This window comes from Pleurodeles waltl, chromosome 12 (genome assembly GCF_031143425.1).
Source record: "Pleurodeles waltl isolate 20211129_DDA chromosome 12, aPleWal1.hap1.20221129, whole genome shotgun sequence".
Taxonomy (NCBI): domain Eukaryota; kingdom Metazoa; phylum Chordata; class Amphibia; order Caudata; family Salamandridae; genus Pleurodeles; species Pleurodeles waltl.
The window spans coordinates 122,860,120-122,874,655 of record NC_090451.1 but is presented as its reverse complement, the minus strand read 5'-3'; the positions used below and the strand labels follow the sequence as shown (position 1 = coordinate 122,874,655).

The 14,536-nt window shown below is 47.0% G+C and overlaps 2 non-coding genes across 2 annotated transcripts; both read left to right on the top strand.

The window, feature by feature from the left end:
• Nucleotides 1-1,174: 1,174 nt before the first annotated feature.
• On the top strand, nt 1,175-1,248 carry TRNAI-AAU (transfer RNA isoleucine (anticodon AAU)). Its single transcript has one exon. It is a non-coding gene; the product is annotated as a tRNA-Ile (tRNA).
• A 6,933-nt stretch (nt 1,249-8,181) lies between these two features.
• TRNAI-AAU (transfer RNA isoleucine (anticodon AAU)) lies at nt 8,182-8,255 on the top strand. The gene has a single exon. It is a non-coding gene; the product is annotated as a tRNA-Ile (tRNA).
• Nucleotides 8,256-14,536: the final 6,281 nt, after the last annotated feature.

Here is a 14,536-nt window from a genome sequence, read left to right as displayed (position 1 = left end):
TTCCTTTGCCTGACCATAACTGCTAAGTTATGGGTTCCCGGAGTAAATGTTTTCCAATTTCAGCACCAGTTGAGCCCTTTCAAATGTTCAGTAAGTACCGTCTTGCCATATCAGACCAGACTGCTGAGCTTCATGGAAGGATAGCATATAAATTACATTTCTTCTCTCTTCTGCAGAGTGCAGAAGAATTAGATGGAAGCAAGCCTGTGGTCTGCAGGGGTTGGGTGAGCCACTGAAGTTTCGAACCAGAGGCCTGGCTCTGCTCAAGGTCCTCTTGGAATCTCAAGCTCAAAACGAGCCAGGTATTCATATGGCTTTTGTCTGATTCATGCTCTCCCTCACAAGTCAAGAATTAAAAGAAAGCATAAATCATTATTGTTAAAAAGGAGATCTATCCATTTAATGGCTGAATTATGTCATGTGAAACAGATCTTGGGATCAGTCATGGCTTCTGGCTTGACCAAATATTGTGATTTTAGGCAAATATTTTATTTCACTGAACCCCTTTTTTTCATTATCGCATCAAAAGACTTCATCAAGTATGTGAGTTGAGGGTGTACACTGTACAAAAATCTCTTGTATTTCATTTGATGGACTATAATGTTCCTTCATTTGCAGTAAGAATCGAGCCCATGTTTAGGTCTAGATGGTAAGTGACTTGCCTCTTATTACACTAATAGCATTTGTTTATCAGTGGGATGATGTAGTGCCTTTTCACAATAAACCAGATTAACTGCTTCCAGACATGTACGTTAGTAGTGACTATAGCCTGGAAAATGTTTTGGGAGGTCAGGCGACAGTCCCCTCCTGATTGACGGTGATGATATTGCCAGTGATGAGCTAAACGGGGCAAAGGTCACATGATGTCATTTTTGGAGACATCGACATGATGCTAAATCATCAAGAATGTAAACAAAAAAAGAATCCTCTTTTTGATGAGAGAATGTGGGTGAGTATGTCTGTGTCCTTGCAGGTTTGGTAGCAGCATTGTTTGGTGTTTAGTGGTGACCCTAGCAGACTTCCACGCTGCTTTTGAGTAGTAGACAAGGCAATTGAACTTCTTGGCACAGTTAAGCTTATGAATGTATACTTATCAACTGTAAACTACTGAACAGAGGGAAGTGTTGAGCCGTGTCTCACGTACTTAAGTGAACATTTTGTAGGGTTACGCATTGGCCGGTTAGCTCAGTTGGTTAGAGCGTGGTGCTAATAACGCCAAGGTCGCGGGTTCGATCCCCGTACGGGCCAAGGGTTACATTTTAGGAAAAGCTCTAACGCCATTTTACCACTAATGTATGGCCTCCTAATTCGTGTTGTTTTACTACCGTAAACATATATCCATGCAGAACGGCACACATTTCAAAACAGGAGGATGGAAATACAGAAAGAGAAGAACATGCAAGTCGTGCTTAAACCGGGACGTGAGGGGGTGAAAGTAGAGAGTGCCTTTGAAAGACATATGTTGGGTGCAGGGCTTTGAATACTGGGATGGGGAGAGAAGGAACATCCGCAGAGAGCAAAATAGAGAAACACCTGCGGCAACCAGCCCGAAACCTCGCAGTGTTGTGATATGCAAATCATTCTTGCACTGCATTCAATACATCGGCAGTAACTGGGAGCACCAAATAATCTGATGGCTTCAAGACGGAGAGCAAGGTGTATTGTATTGTTGTAATTGCATTTACATAGCGTTTAGCACCCTGACGAAGCGCTTTATTGTGGTCAAGTAAAGGTTAGGAGTGAGGAGACCCGTGGAGGGGGTTTTTTTCACAGAATTTCAGTTTGACGTGCAGGTGCTACTAGCGGAAGAAGCTAAATTATGAGGTTGTAAAAGTTAAGGCAATTTGTGATAAACATAGGTGACAGGAATCAGGGGCTTGAGGCGAGAATGGTGTGTGATGCGGATGTGGCCAGAGTGAAGCCGATACCCAGATTCTGGTCCGATGATGAAACACCCAGAAGTGAGCGTTTACTGAGCAATAGATGATCCGACACTGCATACCTCAAGGTGAAGGTCTCATCTCAAAGGTCCCTGGACGCTTACAACCTCCAGTCCAGAGACACTGCACCTTCTCACCTCTAGAGACACCACTCGCCTCCCAGCACCCTGCCTCTCCCCCACTTAAAGAAAGGCTGCAAGTTCTCACCCACAGGGACAGGGCATCACTCCTACCGTATGGCATCCTGCACACCAGCCATCCACAGAGACTAAGCATGACTCCCCCACGGCTGGGGATTATGCACCAGTTCTGCCTCCAGGGACCCTACAGTTCCTATCCCAGGGACCCCGCACGCCCGTGCTTACCTCCTCAACCCCTATCTTCAGAGACACCACACTTCCCCACCTCATGGACCCTGTACCTCTCTTATATATAGACACCCAACACCTCTGTCACCAACAGGGACCCTGCACATTCAGCAGCTTCAGAGGAAGTCCATCTCTCAGGGACCCTGCACCTTCCACACCCCAGGGATTCTCAAGTTCCCTTCCTACAGGAACCACGTACCTCTAGAGGTCTTGCATCCCGACCTTTATGCATCCTGCATACCGAGGAACCTTGCACAGGTCTCATTCCTGAGAACATTCACCCTCAGAGACCCTAAACCTCTCTCCAGGTACCCTGCTCCTCCTCTCCACCACCACCACCGTGGACCTTGGACCTCCTGCACTCCCACACCTCCAAAGACAAAAGACCCTGGGCTTTTGCCCCACCAGGGACACTATGACACCCTAAAGCTAATTCGCACTAAGACGCCTTGGCTATTGCGTGCTTTACAAAAGTTATACTTTACTTATTTACTTTACTTCCCTTACTTATTTACTTACATAACTTACTTACCTTACATACCTACCTTACTTATTTTACTTGACTTATTTATTGTTCTTGCTTACCTTACACTTCTGTAGGTTTTTTGTAGGTTTGCATGGCCCTTCCTCTGCTCCTCCTTATTTTCCCCTTAAACCATCCATGTTGAAGTAGATTGCCCATATTTTTTAATCTGTCCAAATAACAGTTACACCTGTATAGTACATTTCCAAGTGTAATTATTTTGGCACTCGCTGGGCAAAAGAGTATGTTAGGTTTAGGTCGGCTTTATTCCTTGTGAAGTGCCAGATAGCTGCACAGGAGCAGTCGCTGTTAAACGTGATGGCGGTAGTTTGGGGTTTTGCTTGAGAGTTTAGCGCAGGGGGAACATCCTCTGCAGCCCCTTGATAATTGAAGAGTAAGGGTGGGACTGAGGGTGCAACACAGACTTGGGTGATGTGGTCCCCGTTTTCTAAGCGTTTGAAAACGTTCAGTGCAGCAGCTTGTAAGTGGGCTTTCTTATTAACTCCTTCAGCAGGGCATAAACAACGGCCGACTAAAAGCGCTATTAGCCCTCTTTTTGTTTGAGTTTAATACTGGATGGAAGTTAATGGAGTTGAACACCTAGGCACCGAAGCAATGGAAGAAAACAACGGGACACACCATGTTATCTCTTCGCAAGTACCTAAGAGAAGCTAGGATTTAGAAGCAAGTTTTTAACTTTTTTGAGCTCCAAATGTAAGAGATCTGCTAGCACTGTAAAAATGCAAGATTTAACCGCCTGTATGACTAATTACGCAAATATTGATATAAATGGAATTTTTTTTAATTTTTATTCTTTTATAGCACTATTTGTCCCAGTGTATGCTGACAAAGCAGTTTACATCAAGCACACATGCACAATAAATTCAGAGTCGGTTTATCGCTGGTGGTGCCCTGTGCGGCAGTCCTTTTTGGCATCCCCCCCCATGACCATCTCCTCGGATTCACTCACTAGCACCCACAAATGTGACTCTCATCTCTCCGTAGCCCCCTTTTACATGCATTCATTTGTTTTAATGTGCTGGTAAAGGCTGGCGTTACTATCACTCTAAGCTATCCACATAAAATATATTTCTGTTCTTTGCAGCAGGCATATTAACCCTCTATGCTACTTTATGGCAAGTCACTCACAACCACCGCACACAACCCCCCCGAAGCAAATGGAGCAAAATATCAACGGATCAGCTGATTTCCACCCTCGCCCGGGCCCCACCCCCTGGGACCCAGGACCTCAACACAGCCACCACCAACCTGCATCGCTGGATAGAACACTGCGGCAACACCCTCGTACCGCTCAAAGAACCCCCAAACACCCTCCACAGAATCAAGGACAGCTGGTTCACCCCAGCCATACAGGAATCCAAACGGCTATGTCGCAGAATGGAAAAAACCTGGCACCTTGAACCTACCAACTCCAACCACATTGCTTTCAAAGATGCCATACGCAAACACCACCAACTGGTCCGCATCACTAAAATGTCCCACTTCAAAAACCGCATTGACACCAACGCTCACAACAGTAAAGAGCTCTTCGGCATCATCAAAGAGCTCTCCACTCCCAGAACCTGCTCCAACGAACCCCCGCCATCACAGGAGTTCTGCAACTCACTTGCAACCCACTTCCGTTGAAAGATAGAAGAAATCCACAACAGCTTCAACCCCCAGACCCACCAGCTGACTACAAACACCCACGGACCCCACGCCCAAAGCAACACCCACCTCCTCCACACCTGGACCCCCGTCAACATAGAAGACACCACCAACACCATGGCCTCCATCCACTCCGTATCACCATCGGACCCCTGCCCACACAACATCTTCAATAAAGCAAACATCATCATTGCTCCCCACCTCTGCAACACCATCAACAGCTCCTTCGAGTCAGCCACCTTCCCAGAAAGATAGGAGCACGCAGAAGTCAACGTCCTGCTGAAGAAACCAAAGGCAGACCCAGACGACCCCAAGAACTACCGGCCAATCTCCCTCTTCCCCTTCCCAGCCAAGGTCATCGAAAAAAAAACGTGAACAGCCAACTATCCCGGTTCTTGGAAGACAGCAAGGTGCTCAACACCTCCCAATCCGGATTCCGCAAAACCCACAGCACAGAGACCACACTTATTGCTGCCACAGACGACATCAGGACCATGCTCGACGAAGGAGAAACAGCAGCACTCATCCTCCTGGACCTGTCCGCAGCCTTCGACACGGTATGCCATCATACTCTCCGCACACGCCTCCACAACACTGGAATCCACGACAAGGCACTCGACCGGATCTCGTCATTTCTCGCAGGCAGAACCCAGAGAGTCCGGCTCCCACCGTTCCTGTCAGAAGCCTCCAGAATCATCTGTGGCGTCCCCCAAGGATCATCGCTCAGCCCCACGCTCTTCAATGTTTACATGGCCCCCCTCGCCAACATCGCACAAATCCACCACATCAGCATGGTTTTCTACGCAGACGACACTCAGCTCATCCTCTCCCTCACAAAAGACCCTACAACTGCAAAGAACAACCTCCACAACGGACTTCACACCATCGCCAGCTGGATGGAATCAAGCCGCCTCAAGTTAAACACAGACAAAACAGAAATCCTCACCTTTGGCACCAACCCCTCAGCATGGAACGACTCCTGGTGGCCCACCTCCCTAGGATCCGCACCCTCACACACGCACGCAACCTGGGATTCATCTTGGACCCCACACTCAGCATGACTCAGCAGGTCAACGCCATCTCCTCTGCCTGCTACAACACTCTCCGCATGCTCTGCAAGATCTTCATGTGGATCCCCGTCGAAACCAGGGAAACCGTCACCCACGCCCTGGTTAGCAGCCCCATATGCAGGAACAACAACCAAAGTCCAAACAAAGCTGCAAAGAATCCAGAACGCATCTGCCCGCCTCATTCTTGACGTCCCACGCCGCAACCACATCTCCCCCCACCTCAGAGATCTACACTGGCTAACAAAATCGAAAAGGATCACCTTCATGCTCCTCATCCACGCACACAAGGCCCTCCACGACACAGGTCCAGCCTACCTAAATGACAGACTCACCTTCCACACTCCCACCCGCAATCTTCGTTCCGCCAGCCTCGTCCTCGCCTCCGTCCCCCGCATCCTCCGCACCACCGCCGGAGGAACATCCTTCTCTTACCTAGCCGCCAAGACCTGGAACTCCCTACCACTCCATCTTCGCCAGACTGAAGACCTCTTGACGTTCAGAAAACGCCTCAAGACATTGTTTAAATGACCAGTAGCTCCCCCACCCCAGCGCCTTGAGACCCTAACACAAGGAACTTTTCAGAAGGTGGTTTTAAATGACAAGTTTCATAAGTCATTGCTAAACACAGTGCCCCTTGAGGTCAGCGCCCCCAATCCAGGTCAGCATGTGGTGCGGCCGCACCGCCCTAAAGCCGGCCCTGCATAAATTATACAGCTGTATAATTCATTGTACAGGCTAAAGCAGTGAGGGTTATTGCTTATGAGGTTTAGGAATCACATATCACCAATACTTGTAGACATTTTATGTTAAGAGTGACAGTCAGGAGAAACACTGTGATTGTGGTTGTTTATACTAATAAGTCTTTAGTACTTCCCAAAGAAACTCTTCTTTGCAATGTTAGAATAACATATTGTGGGTAAAAACCCAATAAGGATTTAAACTCAAGTGAATCCTGGTAAATAGAACACAGTGCTAGATTAGAAGGCTTGCAACGTTTGAACAGGAAGTACCAAAATTACCTCAGTGCCCAAAGCAGTAGCCCACTTACCTATCTAAATGTAACAAAAATAAAAAAAAATCTGTGATCTGCATGTTACATAATGTGCTTGGAAGCAGCCACATTAACCTTCTATGCTACTCTATGAGTCAAAACATTGACTGGATAAAACAAAGAATTCTCCCAAGATTGCAAGATATCTTACTACTATTATAATGCTCTTAGAACTGCTGGGCACACAGTGATTGCTATAGCATGCGTCTTAACCCTGCAAGATGTTTTAAAATGCAGCCTCTCTGTGACCAATTAAGTAATGCAGAACAGCTATACTTTCACATATGTCCTTGTTTCCAGTCTCTTTGTAGCAGAAGTTTTTTAGTAGATGTATACGTTGACTGTCAGACTCTGCTTTTCAAACTCCGCCCCTCGTGACTATCTCCTTTCCTTTGCCTGACCATAACTGCTAAGTTATGGGTTCCCGGAGTAAATGTTTTCCAATTTCAGCACCAGTTGAGCCCTTTCAAATGTTCAGTAAGTACCGTCTTGCCATATCAGACCAGACTGCTGAGCTTCATGGAAGGATAGCATATAAATTACATTTCTTCTCTCTTCTGCAGAGTGCAGAAGAATTAGATGGAAGCAAGCCTGTGGTCTGCAGGGGTTGGGTGAGCCACTGAAGTTTCGAACCAGAGGCCTGGCTCTGCTCAAGGTCCTCTTGGAATCTCAAGCTCAAAACGAGCCAGGTATTCATATGGCTTTTGTCTGATTCATGCTCTCCCTCACAAGTCAAGAATTAAAAGAAAGCTTAAATCATTATTGTTAAAAAGGAGAGCTATCCATTTAATGGCTGAATTATGTCATGTGAAACAGATCTTGGGATCAGTCATGGCTTCTGGCTTGACCAAATATTGTGATTTTAGGCAAATATTTTATTTCACTGAACCCCTTTTTTTCATTATCGCATCAAAAGACTTCATCAAGTATGTGAGTTGAGGGTGTACACTGTACAAAAATCTCTTGTATTTCATTTGATGGACTATAATGTTCCTTCATTTGCAGTAAGAATCGAGCCCATGTTTAGGTCTAGATGGTAAGTGACTTGCCTCTTATTACACTAATAGCATTTGTTTATCAGTGGGATGATGTAGTGCCTTTTCACAATAAACCAGATTAACTGCTTCCAGACATGTACGTTAGTAGTGACTATAGCCTGGAAAATGTTTTGGGAGGTCAGGCGACAGTCCCCTCCTGATTGACGGTGATGATATTGCCAGTGATGAGCTAAACGGGGCAAAGGTCACATGATGTCATTTTTGGAGACATCGACATGATGCTAAATCATCAAGAATGTAAACAAAAAAAGAATCCTCTTTTTGATGAGAGAATGTGGGTGAGTATGTCTGTGTCCTTGCAGGTTTGGTAGCAGCATTGTTTGGTGTTTAGTGGTGACCCTAGCAGACTTCCACGCTGCTTTTGAGTAGTAGACAAGGCAATTGAACTTCTTGGCACAGTTAAGCTTATGAATGTATACTTATCAACTGTAAACTACTGAACAGAGGGAAGTGTTGAGCCGTGTCTCACGTACTTAAGTGAACATTTGGGAGGGTTACGCATTGGCCGGTTAGCTCAGTTGGTTAGAGCGTGGTGCTAATAACGCCAAGGTCGCGGGTTCGATCCCCGTACGGGCCAAGGGTTACATTTTAGGAAAAGCTCTAACGCCATTTTACCACTAATGTATGGCCTCCTAATTCGTGTTGTTTTACTACCGTAAACATATATCCATGCAGAACGGCACACATTTCAAAACAGGAGGATGGAAATACAGAAAGAGAAGAACATGCAAGTCGTGCTTAAACCGGGACGTGAGGGGGTGAAAGTAGAGAGTGCCTTTGAAAGACATATGTTGGGTGCAGGGCTTTGAATACTGGGATGGGGAGAGAAGGAACATCCGCAGAGAGCAAAATAGAGAAACACCTGCGGCAACCAGCCCGAAACCTCGCAGTGTTGTGATATGCAAATCATTCTTGCACTGCATTCAATACATCGGCAGTAACTGGGAGCACCAAATAATCTGATGGCTTCAAGACGGAGAGCAAGGTGTATTGTATTGTTGTAATTGCATTTACATAGCGTTTAGCACCCTGACGAAGCGCTTTATTGTGGTCAAGTAAAGGTTAGGAGTGAGGAGACCCGTGGAGGGGGGTTTTTTCACAGAATTTCAGTTTGACGTGCAGGTGCTACTAGCGGAAGAAGCTAAATTATGAGGTTGTAAAAGTTAAGGCAATTTGTGATAAACATAGGTGACAGGAATCAGGGGCTTGAGGCGAGAATGGTGTGTGATGCGGATGTGGCCAGAGTGAAGCCGATACCCAGATTCTGGTCCGATGATGAAACACCCAGAAGTGAGCGTTTACTGAGCAATAGATGATCCGACACTGCATACCTCAAGGTGAAGGTCTCATCTCAAAGGTCCCTGGACGCTTACAACCTCCAGTCCAGAGACACTGCACCTTCTCACCTCTAGAGACACCACTCGCCTCCCAGCACCCTGCCTCTCCCCCACTTAAAGAAAGGCTGCAAGTTCTCACCCACAGGGACAGGACATCACTCCTACCGTATGGCATCCTGCACACCAGCCATCCACAGAGACTAAGCATGACTCCCCCACGGCTGGGGATTATGCACCAGTTCTGCCTCCAGGGACCCTACAGTTCCTATCCCAGGGACCCCGCACGCCCGTGCTTACCTCCTCAACCCCTATCTTCAGAGACACCACACTTCCCCACCTCATGGACCCTGTACCTCTCTTATATATAGACACCCAACACCTCTGTCACCAACAGGGACCCTGCACATTCAGCAGCTTCAGAGGAAGTCCATCTCTCAGGGACCCTGCACCTTCCACACCCCAGGGATTCTCAAGTTCCCTTCCTACAGGAACCACGTACCTCTAGAGGTCTTGCATCCCGACCTTTATGCATCCTGCATACCGAGGAACCTTGCACAGGTCTCATTCCTGAGAACATTCACCCTCAGAGACCCTAAACCTCTCTCCAGGTACCCTGCTCCTCCTCTCCACCACCACCACCGTGGACCTTGGACCTCCTGCACTCCCACACCTCCAAAGACAAAAGACCCTGGGCTTTTGCCCCACCAGGGACACTATGACACCCTAAAGCTAATTCGCACTAAGACGCCTTGGCTATTGCGTGCTTTACAAAAGTTATACTTTACTTATTTACTTTACTTCCCTTACTTATTTACTTACATAACTTACTTACCTTACATACCTACCTTACTTATTTTACTTGACTTATTTATTGTTCTTGCTTACCTTACACTTCTGTAGGTTTTTTGTAGGTTTGCATGGCCCTTCCTCTGCTCCTCCTTATTTTCCCCTTAAACCATCCATGTTGAAGTAGATTGCCCATATTTTTTAATCTGTCCAAATAACAGTTACACCTGTATAGTACATTTCCAAGTGTAATTATTTTGGCACTCGCTGGGCAAAAGAGTATGTTAGGTTTAGGTCGGCTTTATTCCTTGTGAAGTGCCAGATAGCTGCACAGGAGCAGTCGCTGTTAAACGTGATGGCGGTAGTTTGGGGTTTTGCTTGAGAGTTTAGCGCAGGGGGAACATCCTCTGCAGCCCCTTGATAATTGAAGAGTAAGGGTGGGACTGAGGGTGCAACACAGACTTGGGTGATGTGGTCCCCGTTTTCTAAGCGTTTGAAAACGTTCAGTGCAGCAGCTTGTAAGTGGGCTTTCTTATTAACTCCTTCAGCAGGGCATAAACAACGGCCGACTAAAAGCGCTATTAGCCCTCTTTTTGTTTGAGTTTAATACTGGATGGAAGTTAATGGAGTTGAACACCTAGGCACCGAAGCAATGGAAGAAAACAACGGGACACACCATGTTATCTCTTCGCAAGTACCTAAGAGAAGCTAGGATTTAGAAGCAAGTTTTTAACTTTTTTGAGCTCCAAATGTAAGAGATCTGCTAGCACTGTAAAAATGCAAGATTTAACCGCCTGTATGACTAATTACGCAAATATTGATATAAATGGAATTTTTTTTAATTTTTATTCTTTTATAGCACTATTTGTCCCAGTGTATGCTGACAAAGCAGTTTACATCAAGCACACATGCACAATAAATTCAGAGTCGGTTTATCGCTGGTGGTGCCCTGTGCGGCAGTCCTTTTTGGCATCCCCCCCCATGACCATCTCCTCGGATTCACTCACTAGCACCCACAAATGTGACTCTCATCTCTCCGTAGCCCCCTTTTACATGCATTCATTTGTTTTAATGTGCTGGTAAAGGCTGGCGTTACTATCACTCTAAGCTATCCACATAAAATATATTTCTGTTCTTTGCAGCAGGCATATTAACCCTCTATGCTACTTTATGGCAAGTCACTCACAACCACCGCACACAACCCCCCCGAAGCAAATGGAGCAAAATATCAACGGATCAGCTGATTTCCACCCTCGCCCGGGCCCCACCCCCTGGGACCCAGGACCTCAACACAGCCACCACCAACCTGCATCGCTGGATAGAACACTGCGGCAACACCCTCGTACCGCTCAAAGAACCCCCAAACACCCTCCACAGAATCAAGGACAGCTGGTTCACCCCAGCCATACAGGAATCCAAACGGCTATGTCGCAGAATGGAAAAAACCTGGCACCTTGAACCTACCAACTCCAACCACATTGCTTTCAAAGATGCCATACGCAAACACCACCAACTGGTCCGCATCACTAAAATGTCCCACTTCAAAAACCGCATTGACACCAACGCTCACAACAGTAAAGAGCTCTTCGGCATCATCAAAGAGCTCTCCACTCCCAGAACCTGCTCCAACGAACCCCCGCCATCACAGGAGTTCTGCAACTCACTTGCAACCCACTTCCGTTGAAAGATAGAAGAAATCCACAACAGCTTCAACCCCCAGACCCACCAGCTGACTACAAACACCCACGGACCCCACGCCCAAAGCAACACCCACCTCCTCCACACCTGGACCCCCGTCAACATAGAAGACACCACCAACACCATGGCCTCCATCCACTCCGTATCACCATCGGACCCCTGCCCACACAACATCTTCAATAAAGCAAACATCATCATTGCTCCCCACCTCTGCAACACCATCAACAGCTCCTTCGAGTCAGCCACCTTCCCAGAAAGATAGGAGCACGCAGAAGTCAACGTCCTGCTGAAGAAACCAAAGGCAGACCCAGACGACCCCAAGAACTACCGGCCAATCTCCCTCTTCCCCTTCCCAGCCAAGGTCATCGAAAAAAAAACGTGAACAGCCAACTATCCCGGTTCTTGGAAGACAGCAAGGTGCTCAACACCTCCCAATCCGGATTCCGCAAAACCCACAGCACAGAGACCACACTTATTGCTGCCACAGACGACATCAGGACCATGCTCGACGAAGGAGAAACAGCAGCACTCATCCTCCTGGACCTGTCCGCAGCCTTCGACACGGTATGCCATCATACTCTCCGCACACGCCTCCACAACACTGGAATCCACGACAAGGCACTCGACCGGATCTCGTCATTTCTCGCAGGCAGAACCCAGAGAGTCCGGCTCCCACCGTTCCTGTCAGAAGCCTCCAGAATCATCTGTGGCGTCCCCCAAGGATCATCGCTCAGCCCCACGCTCTTCAATGTTTACATGGCCCCCCTCGCCAACATCGCACAAATCCACCACATCAGCATGGTTTTCTACGCAGACGACACTCAGCTCATCCTCTCCCTCACAAAAGACCCTACAACTGCAAAGAACAACCTCCACAACGGACTTCACACCATCGCCAGCTGGATGGAATCAAGCCGCCTCAAGTTAAACACAGACAAAACAGAAATCCTCACCTTTGGCACCAACCCCTCAGCATGGAACGACTCCTGGTGGCCCACCTCCCTAGGATCCGCACCCTCACACACGCACGCAACCTGGGATTCATCTTGGACCCCACACTCAGCATGACTCAGCAGGTCAACGCCATCTCCTCTGCCTGCTACAACACTCTCCGCATGCTCTGCAAGATCTTCATGTGGATCCCCGTCGAAACCAGGGAAACCGTCACCCACGCCCTGGTTAGCAGCCCCATATGCAGGAACAACAACCAAAGTCCAAACAAAGCTGCAAAGAATCCAGAACGCATCTGCCCGCCTCATTCTTGACGTCCCACGCCGCAACCACATCTCCCCCCACCTCAGAGATCTACACTGGCTAACAAAATCGAAAAGGATCACCTTCATGCTCCTCATCCACGCACACAAGGCCCTCCACGACACAGGTCCAGCCTACCTAAATGACAGACTCACCTTCCACACTCCCACCCGCAATCTTCGTTCCGCCAGCCTCGTCCTCGCCTCCGTCCCCCGCATCCTCCGCACCACCGCCGGAGGAACATCCTTCTCTTACCTAGCCGCCAAGACCTGGAACTCCCTACCACTCCATCTTCGCCAGACTGAAGACCTCTTGACGTTCAGAAAACGCCTCAAGACATTGTTTAAATGACCAGTAGCTCCCCCACCCCAGCGCCTTGAGACCCTAACACAAGGAACTTTTCAGAAGGTGGTTTTAAATGACAAGTTTCATAAGTCATTGCTAAACACAGTGCCCCTTGAGGTCAGCGCCCCCAATCCAGGTCAGCATGTGGTGCGGCCGCACCGCCCTAAAGCCGGCCCTGCATAAATTATACAGCTGTATAATTCATTGTACAGGCTAAAGCAGTGAGGGTTATTGCTTATGAGGTTTAGGAATCACATATCACCAATACTTGTAGACATTTTATGTTAAGAGTGACAGTCAGGAGAAACACTGTGATTGTGGTTGTTTATACTAATAAGTCTTTAGTATTTCCCAAAGAAACTCTTCTTTGCAATGTTAGAATAACATATTGTGGGTAAAAACCCAATAAGGATTTAAACTCAAGTCAATCCTGGTAAATAGAACACAGTGCTAGATTAGAAGGCTTGCAACGTTTGAACAGGAAGTACCAAAATTACCTCAGTGCTCAAAGCAGTAGCCCACTTACCTATCTAAATGTAACAAAAATTAAAAAAAATCTGTGATCTGCATGTTACATAATGTGCTTGGAAGCAGCCACATTAACCTTCTATGCTACTCTATGAGTCAAAACATTGACTGGATAAAACAAAGAATTCTCCCAAGATTGCAAGATATCTTACTACTATTATAATGCTCTCAGAACTGCTGGGCACACAGTGATTGCTATAGCATGCGTCTTAACCATGCAAGATGTTTTAAAATGCAGCCTCTCTGTGACCAATTAAGTAATGCAGAACAGCTATACTTTCACATATGTCCTTGTTTCCAGTCTCTTTGTAGCAGAAGTTTTTTAGTAGATGTATACGTTGACTGTCAGACTCTGCTTTTCAAACTCCGCCCCTCGTGACTATCTCCTTTCCTTTGCCTGACCATAACTGCTAAGTTATGGGTTCCCGGAGTAAATGTTTTCCAATTTCAGCACCAGTTGAGCCCTTTCAAATGTTCAGTAAGTACCGTCTTGCCATATCAGACCAGACTGCTGAGCTTCATGGAAGGATAGCATATAAATTACATTTCTTCTCTCTTCTGCAGAGTGCAGAAGAATTAGATGGAAGCAAGCCTGTGGTCTGCAGGGGTTGGGTGAGCCACTGAAGTTTCGAACCAGAGGCCTGGCTCTGCTCAAGGTCCTCTTGGAATCTCAAGCTCAAAACGAGCCAGGTATTCATATGGCTTTTGTCTGATTCATGCTCTCCCTCACAAGTCAAGAATTAAAAGAAAGCATAAATCATTATTGTTAAAAAGGAGAGCTATCCATTTAATGGCTGAATTATGTCATGTGAAACAGATCTTGGGATCAGTCATGGCTTCTGGCTTGACCAAATATTGTGATTTTAGGCAAATATTTTATTTCACTGAACCCCTTTTTTTCATTATCGCA